At 38.9% G+C, this 14,687-nt stretch overlaps 1 protein-coding gene across 2 annotated transcripts in view; it reads left to right on the forward strand.

The window, feature by feature from the left end:
• The first annotated feature begins 32 nt into the window (after window positions 1-32).
• Window positions 33-14,687, forward strand: part of LOC111606250 — a 72,930-nt gene continuing 58,275 nt past the window's right edge. For both annotated transcript variants that reach the window (XM_023326604.1, XM_023326605.1), the window contains exon 1: window positions 33-111. The gene's annotated coding sequence lies outside the window, so the exon portion shown is untranslated. The remainder of the gene's footprint in view (window positions 112-14,687) is intronic.

A 14,687-nucleotide genomic window follows, 5' to 3' on the forward strand; every position in this document is an offset into this window, starting at 1 on the left:
CAGCGCGCAGTTAAAGATCCTCACCTGTTTCCACTGTGATTGTGGCTTGCTGTTGGCGTCTTCCTCAGGAATTCCTCCAAAAATCTTTAAATCTATTGATTTTATTGCTGGGTGAGTTTGTTATTTGATAACAGTATTACTTTTTCATGTGGTACTTCTGCTCGATTGCTCATTGGAGCGTTGTTTAATTAGAATCATTGGCACTGTTTACCTGGACCGTCACCGGGATTCTGTCAGTGCTGATTGTGGCTAAGTACGCCCCACTCTCTTCTAGAAGACAACTTGTTGAATTTTGTGCGTGGTCTGACACATTTACATTGATGCTGAGGCACTGAAGTTTAAGATAAAAATTGATCAGAACAGAATGTAGCTACACTTAAGTTGATATTGCGCAGTAGCCTATATTTAGTTTATTTATTTATTTTCTTCCCTCACTGTGCTAGAGTATTTGACAATTAATTTATTTTATTTTTCTTGATTGATATTTTGGAAGTGCACTTTAACTTTAAATTGATTAGTTTGAAATGGGATATTTTTTTGTTTTGTTTTATTTAAATTATGGTTAATTTAACCTGATTGAAATGTTTGTCTAATTATTAGAATCTAATTATTGCATTTGCATTTAGTATGCATAAACTAGATGTTTAAATTTAATAATTATTTCCTTTGTATTATATTTGTCCATAATTGTTGTTTTTTGATAAAATACTTAATGGATTTTCTGGCCTTTTAGGTCGGGGTTTTTTCCCCCCCTGTCAGATTAGATCCTCATCTGGCAAGAAAGACGGCGAGCTAGGAATGGACTATGGACTTTATGATTTGGAAATCAATTTATTCTGAGTCAATTCTCATGTGTCTCTTTGTGTTGCTGTAATTGTATGGTTTTTATTCAAATCACTTGATATATATTCACCAAAACTAAAAGCACTGCCTCCTGTGTTTTTCACACCTCAGGCTCCTTAAAGGCCACTCTTCTGATGCTGCTTATGTAGCCGCAGTTAGCTGCTTAGCCCATAAATGTTACACACTGCTCCAAAAAAGTAGTGGCTCTTTGCAAATACACAGAGGGATAAATACCCTCAAATTTGGAGACATATCCTTTGGTCTAATGAAACTAAGTGGAATTGTTTGGCCATAATGACCATTGTTACATTTGAAGGAAAAATTAGAATGCTTATACGCCTGGGAACATCGTTCCAACTGTGAAATATGGTGGTGGCAGCATCATGTTGCATCTATTTGCTGCAGGTTGAACTGGTGCACTTCTTAAAATAAACATCATCATGAGCAAGAAACAGTGTGTGGAAAACTGAAAGAGCAGCTGAAGACATCAGACGGGAAGGTAAAGCTTGGACACAAACGGATATTTTAAACGCGCAATGACTCTAAAGTAGCTTAACTCCAAAACATTGCTCTGAAGTAACAATGTTTGGAAGTCACATCATAAAGCCATGATCTCAATGTTATTGAAAATTTGTGACCAAAGCTTTGATTTGTATTACTAATTGACCTACATAAGTGACCCAGTAGCACCAGTTTTGCCTCAGGGGGATGGGCTCATATTGTAACAAACTATGGCCAGAAGCTGCTGGACTGACAACGAACATAAGTCAAAAAGTAATTCCACTAAATACTAAGCAAATGTATGTAGGCTTCTGAAATTGAGGAAAGTTTCAAGACAACCTCTTTTTTATTTTATATTGTATTATGCAATAATATCACAGCTGACCATGAGGTCACACAGCTTGACTTGAAACTCTTGGAACTGAACTGGCTTGCACAGCTTTTTGCATGTGTCTAAATGAAATTGTCAACATGGCAGTGACACTGACGTAAGATCTCGGCCATCACGCCGAGTGTATGTACCAGTGTATGTCCTGGTTTCCCGACATACACTGATGTGTCTTTAGTCACACCTAACCCCAGCTTCTGTGTCCAATAATCCAGCAGGATGCCATAACGTAACACGTAGAGGTGTGACATTCCCAGCATATGTTAAGCGTCCTACATGTCACATGTGTCATGAGGCCAACACTCACCCCTCCACCGCCTCACTACATGTCATATACTCCCTTTATTTAGCATTTTAAACAGGTGTCTGTTTTTGTGTGTGCTGTTGGATTAACATGGCTCTCACGTGTCCTGAGTAGATCTATGTTTGCTTTCTTTGACAAGTGGTCCTGTGTGTTATGCACTTGCTTGTGCGTGTGCGCGTATTGTTGCGGGCCAGTGACAGCTGAGGACGAGGACTGTATTTGTGGAAGAACAGCATGGCTGTAGAGAGGAGTGGAGATCCTGAGGGAGGCCTAATGGTTCCACTCCTTCCTGCACAGAGATAAAGACTCATAATAAGCGTGTATGCTCACCATCTGGCCCTGTGCATGTGGCCCTTATGGAGGCGAAAGCAGCACAATCTGTAAACGATCAGGAGCCATGGCGCTCCCCCCAGAGAGGCCGCCATGCAATCAAGGTGACAGATGGCGGCACCACTGCTGTGGCCTCATGGAGGAGATCAAAATCACCTTCAATAAACTCTGACTGGAATGGGCACAGGACCCTCAAAAAGTCAGTTTGTCAGTCAAACTGTGGCAGCTTGCTGAAACAGGGGGAACACACAGCGGTCCATCCATCCGCCACCTGATTTCCATATTTTCCATCTGACTACGCCTGAACTGTGATCTTTCTCCAGTTGTCCTCTCGACTCGTGCCTGCGTGGGCAAGCTGGCTGCCAGGACGGGCAATGCTGCTGGGGGAAAATTGAGAACATGATGCTGCTAATGTGGGGCAATATCAGCGGATGGTGGAGGAAAGACATTAAATCAGCGACTGGTTATCAGTTTTTGATGTGACAGGAACCCCAACAATTTGGCTCTCTTTGTTTATTTCATTACACATTTACATAATTACATACAACCTCACAAAATCCAGCACATTCTGTATACAACAGCATTTCCCTTCAGCAGTACAATGACAATGAAACGGCAGCAGCATTCGAGGAAAGTTTGTCTTGATTTTCCTACCTTTGATGGATTTTTTTCATTTAACATCTGATAGAGCAGCATGGTCCAGCCTCCGCACCGTCTCTGTCTGAGTGTTTGTGTCCTGAGCATGGAGACACAAATGCTTGGGAACGCTATTTCACACATCCCCTTCATCTGATGCGCAGCTTCTGTCAGTGATGTGAGAAAAACAGCCTGACTCTCCAAGCTTTTTTTTGCACCAGTGCAAAAGTTCAAAATTGAAATGCCATCTGTTCAATAAAACTAATCTAGGCACTGAGAGCTGGTTCCAAGACTGTCCTCATTGCATTTGTTTCTTGTCTCTGAACTCGGTATCACAAGGTTCAGAAATAGTATCATTTTTCATTTGCAAAAGACAGGAAGTGGGTTTTCTGATCATATCTATCATGCAAACGTTTTCAAATACTTTAAAATTTGAAACATTTTGCTTAATTATATGCCCATTTGTAGTGTATTTCCTTTATAGAATATATTAAGATGGGATAGTATGTGATTGTTTATATCTAATCTGCTTTTCAAAGTGCCTTGAATTTGTACTCAACCCCATTAACTCTGATACCCATAAATCCAGAGTAGCTAATGGACTTCTGGGGTTTGCTAAGTAGAATTAATGTGTATGAAATTTAAACATAAGTCCAAGGAACATGCCTAACAGGTCAGGGATACAGCTGTTCAAAGATCTAAAGCAGGATTAGATTATAAAACAATTATTTTAACATGAACTGAAGAAGTTGGTCTGATCAAATGAGGCCAGACTTGAATTTCTTGGCTTACAAACTAAACAGTATGTGTGGCAAAGAAAAAACAAACAAAAAAACTGAACTCTGTGGCAAGACTTAAATGTTGGATGCAGACAGTTTTCATTCATTCAACTGAGCTTGTGATATACTTGTATTTTGCATAGAGGATGGACTAAAATGTCAATATCTGGATGTACAAAGCTAGCAAGAGCATGCAAACATTTTTTTCTTTTTCTTTTCAACTTCACTGTTGAAACTATACTATACAAAATAAATTAACATTGTTGGGTGAGAAGTCACAAATGTGTGTCTTTACATTCTTGCTACAGTAAGCATCCTTAACATTGTAAATTTGGCTGCAAGCACTTTTATTTCACACTGTACATCTGAATTTATCCTCTTGCCCATCTTCAAAATAAGTGATCATAAGTACTTTCAGGGAAAAAATCCCTGTCCTCTCATTCACTGCAGCCCTTCAGCTTTCACTTAGGTAATTGCCACACTTACTTGAATAATTGGACATCCAATTGTCTCCCTTTGCCTCCATGTTTTATTGGAACCTTTCCACGAACTCTCAATCATCCACTTTTAAACATTATACGAAGGTTAAATTTGTGCACTTTTATTAATAATTAGATTAATTATACCAACCAGCTTCATGAGTTCAGCTGTCAATAAAAGATCTGGTGGCTTTCAGCTGATATCTTGACAGTACTTTCCCTTGTGCATCCATCTGTAATACATTTGTGACCACTGGGTCTCTGGACTTCCTCCTGGCACTGTTTGGATCTTCTGGCCAAACAAAAGGTTGTACTATTAGTATGTAGTGTTTGCCCAAATGGAATTAATTTGATTTGCAACCATGAGTCAGTGCCAACAAAGCAGTAAACCAGTGCATTTTCATAATACCGTTATAAAACACTCTATGTTCAAGTTTGAACCAGTCATTGATTTAAAGTGATCCCACCTTTGCAATGCAACACTTCCCTTAGCACCTAAACAACCCCAGTATAATGGTACCACTACTATGCTTTTCAGTGATCTTAGGTTTAAAAACGTCATCTTGTCCCATTCAAACACACTTCTTATAATATGGCCAAACAGTTTGATCTTTGTCTCCTCCAGCCATGATATTTTTCTTCAGAGGACAGCTGATTAATTCATCTAGGAAGCCATAAACCTTATTCATGCTAGATGGTGTTTGTTCTGGGTAGATACCTCTTTCTTGGACAGCTTCCTCTCAGTTAAAGGTAATGTAAAACTGACTTTACTGTGGTCCACAACACTGGTTTTCCAGCATGTTCCAGTTGATTAAAGGTGTCAGTTTTGGTCCTCATGTTGGAATAAAAAAAATAATAAACTAGTGTGAAATCATGCCGCTACAACAAAAAATAGGGTGCTATTTTTGTGGAAAAAGAGATCTGTGTGTCAATGCATCTATAGTGAAAGATTAACAGGATATGATGTCATTATAAATTAAAACCAGTTAGGACAGGATCTGCAATAGGCAGATTGAGGGGAAGAAGAAGTAATATTCTGTCTGGTAACTATCAAGGCTGGACATTTGTCCTTCTTTTGGCAGCAGATTGAACAGATGGACAGCTGATCGGATAATCAGATGATTAGGAAGTTGTGACTGAGTTCTTGCTGGCAGTGGATCAGGCACTAAATTTGGGGGGAAGAAGATGAGATGGGTCTCTTTTTCAAGAAAAGTGTGGAAAGCGATGTCATGTTTAGATGCAAATTTGATTTAACTCAGAATCCAAGTCCAGTGTGAATGTATTGACTATAAGACTCTTCTAGCCTCTTTTCATAAGAGGCTAAACTTGTACACTACTTGACAGATAGTGTACACTTTCCTAAAATGTTGCTGATTAATCTTTTCCAAACAACATTAGAAGAGAACAACATTAGACGCAGGTGAGGAAATCAGGTGATTGGGAGCAGCTTTGGAAGTTAGCAAACAGGTGCATTAGCAAACAGGAAGTTAGCAAACAGGTGAATAATTGAATATAAAAGACCTGAGCTAAGAATCAAAGAAATCAAAAGGGATCAAACCAAAGGGAAAAGAACAACATTTAGTGAAAAAAACTAAGTCCAAATTCACAAAGAACAAAAGAGTAGGCTAAAAAACAAAGTACTGTCGTGCTTTTGCTTTCTGGTGTGATGGAGGTGTGTGGGTAGGTGCAGATACACGACTAGGAAAAAGGGTCTCTTGCATGAACTTTACTTCTTCCAGTAACTGGTGAGTTACAATGGCAACTGAGTTGTTCTAATGTAAGAACTGTCATTTCCAGCCTCTAGCTCTGGTACAGACAGAATTATCAATGTCACAGGCAGTGAGCAGAGACAGCCATAACCAACAACAGAAAATTAAACTATGAATCTTGTGATATTAACATTGTCTCCAGGGCTGAGTTGTATTTACTGACCTTACATAGGCTCGGAAGACTAAATCAAAAATACAAAACCAAGATATAGTCTAATAGATAGTTTAACCTTCCTTATAGTACAGTGGAAGGAATGAATATGGGAAGGTCTAGCTAGAACATAAAATGGACACAGAGACATGAGCACAATATGGCAAGACCAAAAGTACAAGGAAATTATTGAAAACCAAAACCCAACCACAGATGGCTCAGTGGGCTTTTGGGTTTTGCAATAAGAAGGTTGTAGGTTCAATTCTAGCTTCCTAATGTCACATGCCAATATGCCTCTGGGCAAGGCACTTAACCCCACGTTGCCTACTGATCTGTGAATAAATGTGTGTGCATTCATGAGTGTGATTGGGAGAATAAAGCCATTTGAGTGATCAGTATGACCGAAAAAGAGAGATAAATTCAGTCGATTTACCCTGTTTTTTTTTTTTTTTTTTACATTGATACACAGCAAAACATGTTAATATCATGCTTCTCTAAAACACACTTCCTGATGTTTTAAAATAACATCCTTTATATAAAATGAATAAAATCCAAGCACTCTACCTTTCAGAAAAAAATAATTTTATGCTTCTTTTTCCTACTCGTGAATCATGATAAAGATTTTATACTGACACAATGTCCCTCACAGAATCAATGATGTCTGCATTTGCCAATCTATGCAAAGACTTCTCTTTTCAATCCCAGGATCGTGTATCTACTCGGCTGACCCTCATCATGTGACCCTCCCTTTTTAATGGAAAAATCTGCATCAGGGCCACTGGGTGGACTCTTTTTCTTTGGGGGCTCACGTGACTGCATTAAATCAACAGATCCATGATTGAAGTTGCACATTTCCCCTTGCTTTGTCAGATGAGGATTTTAATTTGAGCCTCACCTGATGTATGCTGGTAATTTATGCTGATTAGAAATAACACATCACACTGTATATTCCTTTCATTTCCCCTCACTCATGTGAATGGATGACGGGTACAGGGAGAGCAAAGTTGATCGGTTGTAATGTGACTGCTGTACCCCACAGGCTGAAATTTATGTCCTCCGTTTGAACTGTGGCTGCGTTTGCTGTATACATCAGGTTTGGTAATGAAATTTGTCGCCAGGAGGGAGTGGGCGGCTGCAAGTCGTTCAATGCTTTGACACGTAATTGTGGGAAATCTAACCTTTCAAACTTCAAGTCAGCACAACTTTAATTGTGGCGTTAATGTCATCCACATCAAAACATCCAGCGATGTAAAACTTGATGGCCCATTGCTTTTCGACTGTTGAAAAATATGTAAAATAAAACAGCTAATGTTATATTGAAGTTTCTTAAAATTGAAATCAGAATGGAAAGCAGTGGTTTACTGTTTCACATGTCACTTTGCAGCAACAAACTTGAATATATTTATTAGAGATGCTATGTGGTTAACCATTGCAGAGTAGCCTGGCTATATCCTTCCTATGTGGTTCCTCTTGATTCAAATCTCGCTTCACTGCTCTGTCTGTGTTTTCTCCTATTGAAGTGGATTTCTCCAGCAGATTTTTTTACTGAGCCAATCAGCAAACAGAAGGAAAAGTTGTTAAGGACAGTGATTTTCTTTCGTGGTTTAGGATTGTAGTAGTTTTATCAATGGTAGCGGAGGAAGTGAACGAAGCCATTCAATCTGTGTTGGCCACTCTTCCAAATATTAAATTAACATTAGCAGCCATCTTGTTCAGCTCGGTACCATCCGCTCTCTTTGGAGAGCGGGATAGCTGTTTACAATGCAGGTCATTTCCGGTAAGCTAACTGAAGCCTTACATATTTCACGAACAAAAGTTAGCGATTAGGTAAAATTTTATTCTTCAACAGAGAGCAAAGGGCTGATTTTTACCCAGCTAATTCACAGAGTCAAATTAAAGAGCAAAAATGACAAAAACTTCTCAAAATTCTCAGAAGAAAAAACCTCCCGGAACCACTACTTTGTTGGACCATCTTTCTCTGCAATCAGCCATTTTATTTTTCAAAATGAGTCGAGTTCCTTCTGATTTGCTCTCTATTAGGTTTTATTCCAGGATCTCTCCTAAACCTGCTATGCTGGCCTGTAGGTTTAGGTGGTTTTAGCAAGTTTACAGCTGTCCAATGCTCTTTCCATTTTCAAATTATTGATTGAACAGTGCTCTAGAATGGGATATTGTTTTATAACCTAAACCTGCTTTAAATTTCTATAACTTGTCTCCTCCATTCCTTCATGTTCATAACCCGGTTTATTCACTAATGTTCTTCAGCAAGCTTCTGAGGCCTTCACAGAGCAGTGGGACTAAATGGGTGTGAATACTTCTGCGGGGCACTGTGACTCTGGATTTATGCAGAAGAACTCTGCTGTAACATGTGGAACAGTGACTGTTGCTGTCCTCCCATCCTGTCTCTTGAGTACATGACTGACGGGTGTCAGGGTTGTCATAGCTTCTCCGGCTGCTCTGGGTGATGGTGGACGTTTGGAGACAGTGAGAGATGGACGATTGCGAGGAATGGCAAGAGAGTCTGTCATTTCATTCAGGCTTTTCCTTTCATGACACACACCCTCACCCCCGTATTGTCTGTAAGTATCAGCAGGAACTACTCACACTCGGACAGACATTAGTGCACTGACTGTCTTGGAAGTCTTGGTACTTACATGGATGACAGTACCCATGTTCGCACACGTACAAAACTACATCCATGTTCCAGATTAGTCAGAACAACATCCTCACAGTTTTGATCAGAACTTGCAGTGTTAGCACCAAATGGATGTGACTACTGTCTCTCTACTGCCCTCTCCCCTTTGCACTCTCTTGGTGACTTCTCTTGGCCCATCAAAATGCTGCGCGCTTTCCAAAAGCTTGATTTCACAAATGGAAAAACAGCATCTGCTTTCCTATGGCCTCACATATGGCAGCCATAGTTGCTCATATGAGCTGAAGCAGGTAAAACGGGGCAAAGGGGGAGGTTGGCCCATGGGGACACTAAACAGAGGGCCTGACCCTGGGGACGATCAGGGGCACTCTGTAGCAAGGGCCACTGCTGCTCACAGCCAGATGAATCTGCATATGAAATGAGGCCACATGGAGCTGGCGACCATGAACATGATGACAAAAATGTAGAAGCCCTCTCATCTGTTGTGTGTCTAAGAACGAAAATGTTTACTGGAACCGCACAGTTATTCGGTGGGTTTTACACAGCTGTTGCATCTCTCGTCACTTGAACTGATGAATTTAAGAACAGTAATGTAAGAACCTGTCATACCAAAGTCCTTTGGCACAGGGGAAACTTACTTTGCCCCAATTTTAGAGCAAATTATTTGCCACTGGCATTACAAAGCAACCTGTCCAGTCCAGACTTACTGTACAGATTGTCTACGCTGCTGGAGCAAGAGATAAAAACATAAAAAAATAGACTCACAATGAAGCACTTAGAACTGCTTTATGGATGCATTTATGTTTTTTTAGCCTGTATAATCTAGGATAAAATCTCATCCTCTCAAAGGTTTTATGCTTTGAATTACCTTGTACTAGTGCAATTAGACAACGGGGAATCAAAATAATGAAATGCAAACAAACAGAATTTTTTGCATTTGTTGATTTATCACAGCAGAACAAGTGCTTGTTGACTTTTAAAACTGCAGTCATTAAAATAAGGTTGTCATATGGCACAGCTCAATAAATCCGAAACATAAAGTTAGTTTATTTCATGGGTGATTCTGGGAGCCATGACATCCACCGGTGTTGGTCTGCTGTGTTTTATCAAGTCCAAAGTCAATGAAGCCATCTATAAAATTTTAGAGCATTTTATGTTTCCCTCTCTTGACAAGCTTTATGGAGATTCAACGGGGTGTGGCACCTGTTCCCAGTGCCAAAAGTACCACTACCTGCTTTCAAGACTTAGACATAGACTTGTACTTTATTGATCCCTTGGGAAGACTCCCTCAGGAAATTGAAGTTCCCAGAAGACCCTGATATCGCTCTACTTGATTGACCAGGAGACTGGCCTGACATGTACTCGAAATCTATGAGAGTTAGTTTTTAATACAATATTCTAAACTTGAATATTTTGTTAAGCACCGGTCATTCCATCATCCAAACACAGAGAGAGTATGGCAGAGTAAACATCTGCCAAGACATGGCCTCCCACCCAAGCTAACAGGCTGACAAGCATTAGGAGATCATAAATTGGAGAAGTAGGCAAGAGCCTATAGTAATTTTGTACATGGAAAGATCCACAAATTGGATGGGAGAATCTCATCTGTTAGTTGTTCACTCTAGAAATATTATGGAAATTCGGCAAGAAATAAGTTATTGCTAAAAGACACCCATAAAAAGTCACTTTTCTCTGAAAACCATGTAGGGGCTAATGCTCTGGTTCAATGAGACTAAATTGGAACTTTATATATATATATATATTTTTTTTGTTTTGTTTTTTGCCTAAATGCAGGACTATGGCAGAACATAGACACATATGGTGACAACATCATGCCTTGAAGTAGCTCTTCTTCGGTTGCAGGGTAGCTGGTCAGAGTTTATCTAGGTAAATAAAGGGCAATCCTGCAAAAAATACTGAAAGATAAAAACTCTAAATATACTGCTCAAAAAAATAAAGGTAACACTTAAACAACACAATATAACTCCAAGTACATCAAACTTCTGTGAAATCAAACTGTCCACTTAGGAAGCAACACTGATTGACAATCAATTTCACCTGCTGTTGTGCAAATGGAACTTTGTACAGAACAAAGTATTCAATGAGAATATTTCTTTTATTCAGATCTAGGATGTGTTATTTGAGTGTTCCCTTTATTTTTTTGAGCAGTGTATATAGTCAGAGCTTCGATGGAAAGATTAGGTCAGTTGAGAAACTGTTGCAAAACTTAAACACTGATGTTCACATATGATCTCCATCCAATCAGGCTGACCTTGATCTATTTTGCAACAAAGAATGTGCAAAAAACATTCCTTTATGTACTTAGTTGCAGATCAAGATTTTTATCTTTCCTGCATCTCATTGTTGTCTAAATAATGTACATGTTTACAAAGGCACATGCATAAAATGGACAAGAAATACATTGGTTAATCATTACCGTTGTCTGCCTGTAGGCCAGCCCAGTGTGTAAATTTATAATGATTGCTAATTGCCTTGTTAGTATGAAACCAAAGCGGCATTTTCCTTTTTCTTTTTTTTTTCTTGTGCTGAAGGGCTAAATTACCAGGAAACAAACAAGTGGAGGGGATCATGTGAATACGGATGTTTTTACATGAGCATCTGTGGATACAGCTGCTGCCTGCTCTGACCGTGCTGCCTTCCCCTCTCCGTTTCTCTCAGGCTCAAGAAAACAAAGCCAAACAAGACAGCATCCCGGTGAGCTTTCACCGGGTTTGTGTCATAATCTACATAATCTGAATTGTTTGGCTGTAAGTTTATCACTTTTTATGTTGAGCAAAAATTGCTCACGTGCATTCACCTGCAATCACAATCCTTTTCTGCTGTTCAAGAGGTAAACACCGTAACCATATCTTCCACTGTGCCTCATGTTCTTCTTTTTCAAGCATTTACTTAGAAACTGTTGCCATGATAGCATCCAAACTGTGCCACTGGAGTTTGTTTACCTCAGTAGTCACCTGACGCTGTGGGAGCAGAAATGAGATTCAGAGGCCTTTTGTCCCAATCAGCTTTTCCTATCAGGCTAAATACTCTCTGGAGACACGGTTTATTACCTGACACAATTCACAAAGCAGATAAATGGCCGTCCATGTCACATGACTGACTCAGTTTGTTAGAGCTGGGAAATACATAGACAGACAAGTTGTGGTCCAGAGGATGAACAGATCCCACAGGCTCACAGTTGTAATAATAATGAAAAAAACGGTTCACGTTGATTCAGTCTGTATGCAGAAGGCAATACACAGGTTTTATTATTATTATTATTATTTCCATCTGTGCATACTGGAAATACTTAACCTATTTAACTAATTCTTGCCATTTTTTTTAATTAACTAGTTTATTGTTGTGGTGATAAGAATTTCTTTTCATAGCAGGGCGTAAGATTACATTAAAAACCAACATAACAGGAGGTTTACAATGCAAAACCTAATAAAATCAACACCAACACACATGACAATAACAACAAAATCTGACACCATCAAGTTGATTGTTAAAAACATGGTGGCAATCATTCATAAGTGTGTAGCTGATCCTCCTTTTTAAACTCCTTCAGTTTCAGTCCAAAAGGATCACATTGACATAAGCAGACAATCACACTTATTGATTGATAACAAAAAATCTCCTTGTGACATTTTCATTTAGTATAAATCCGGTTAGTGTCCAAAGATAACAATCACAGAAAACCTCCAAACAAATTGGACCGGTGACGTCGTAAAACTATTGTATCTTTTCTGTATAGAAAAACCAATAACAGTTGTTTATCTTATTTTATGAACCTTTAAACCACTGTCATAATGGGCGCTTAATTACACAAAAGTCGATGATTGTTTATACAAGATGTGGAGGTTGAAGGTGATTTGATCTTCCTGTGTGAACGTATACTGAGAAAGGATATGCACAAATTGTAGTATTTCAAATATTATTTTAGTGATAGAAAGCCATGCCCTGTGTGTGTGACATCTTTCTTTGTATCATCCAGAGGGTTACGTATGAAGTTTGTAAATGAAATTTTACATTTCCCACTTCACTGACCTCATCTCGTTTCTCCAAGAATGTTTCAGGAGCGTTCCACTCCAGAGATCTCAGCTCCTTGCATTTTTGTTAAATTCTCATTTTTGCATGCTTAAATCTAAGTTTCAGCGCAACAAACAATTTTCCACTCTCACAACCGAAAATCTAATTGCTAAACACACTCAGTTGCTTTTCAAATGGTTTGTCACAGTTTTTCACCCGCTATTATGGGGCGTTAAAGATTTCATGTAGTTCGTTAATAATGTCTCGCTTTTCATAATAATAATTAAAAAAAAAGTCATAAAACTAATCATTAGAAAAGCCTTAAACCAAGAAGGAGTAAGGAGACAGGGCTACATCTCTGCTCCCCTGCTACTCATAAGTTGATCATTTTAGGTTCTGAGCTGCAGGTAGGCAGTGGCAGCTGCTTAATTTGATTTTGTCACTGGGGTGACTTAATCCTGTAGCGGGCACGGACGACAAAGGTCTTCACAGACGGCCGAGAGTCAGAACTGCACTCTGGGTGCCCATTTACAGATGCAGCAATAGCAACCAAGGTCAGTTTAATTAACTGCCAAATTACAATTTGAGCGATAATACTAATCACTCACTTTTGTGTTATTGAGGAAGCCACTGTCATGGTAATTCCAGGCTGCAATAGGGAAATGCAATGTTTTGGTATTTCTTTGCTTTTTGAGTTAGTTTCTCTAAATTAGGAGCACATATTTTTACTTAATGTACAGTCTCTTTTGCAATATTTATTTTACAAGACTTTATACTTGTGTTAGAAAAAGTTGACGCTGTTTTATGCAAAAGAACAGAAACAGAAAGAGTTTCAATAAAAAATAAAAGCTGAATTTCTATAGCAACTGGTTTTGATTTATTTTTTTTACAGTTTCCTTTGAGCAATAGCTGGACATTTTGCTGAGAGGGCTGGTCCATCTCCTCTTGCAGAGCACATTAGCTCTCAAACAAAGTAATTTAGATGAGACATGCATGATTATTAGTTTATCTTTTTAGTGGAATTCAGAAATGATGTACTATAGTGGTGGAGGGTAGCTGCACAGCAAACAAGATGCTTGTTGCAAATGCTATTGAGAATTTCCCTACATAAAGTTGAAGTGATAAATTTTTACCATTTGTTCACTTCTCCAGGATCTACCTGAGAAAAACCTTTGTTAATTCCTGGACCCTTTATCTATGTGCACATAAAGTATCGATCCATCAAAGTCTTCTTACACAGGAGTTGTTTCTTGCTTCGCCCTCAACATGGAGGTGCGCTACTTTATCTCTTGGATTTGTGATGCTAAACTAGCTGAGGTTCAAAACACGGGATATTTATTCAAGTCACCCTTCACCCCATTATTGCTACTGCCCATCTGCCACCTCTGCCACCCAGCGCCCTGCTAAAGGTTACTCATTTACATATGAGAAAATCTCTCTGCTGATTGTGAATCCTTTCATATTAGTCCCTTATAATGTTGCACCAGCAGGTTGAATCTCTTCTAGCTTTACCTTCATGCTACTTTTCAACTAAGGCCCAAGAATGCCAAAGTAACTATCTCTAATCACCTGAATGGAAAAAAAAAATCTCAGATAAATTATGATGGGTCGTTTGAAATTGATTTATTATTGTGATGGTTAGCCATATGGCACCGGCTGCTTCTCGCCCTATAAACATTCAAAAATCTTTGACTGCACTGTTCTGCCACTATAATCTCTACCAATGCACACATGATTTTCCATCTAGTTGTATATAAAGCAAAACAAATACATATATATGGTTTTGGAATAAAAAAAGAGTATGGATACATTTATTTGCAGA

The sequence above is a fragment of the Xiphophorus maculatus genome, chromosome 21 (genome assembly GCF_002775205.1).
Source record: "Xiphophorus maculatus strain JP 163 A chromosome 21, X_maculatus-5.0-male, whole genome shotgun sequence".
In the NCBI taxonomy this organism is placed as follows: domain Eukaryota; kingdom Metazoa; phylum Chordata; class Actinopteri; order Cyprinodontiformes; family Poeciliidae; genus Xiphophorus; species Xiphophorus maculatus.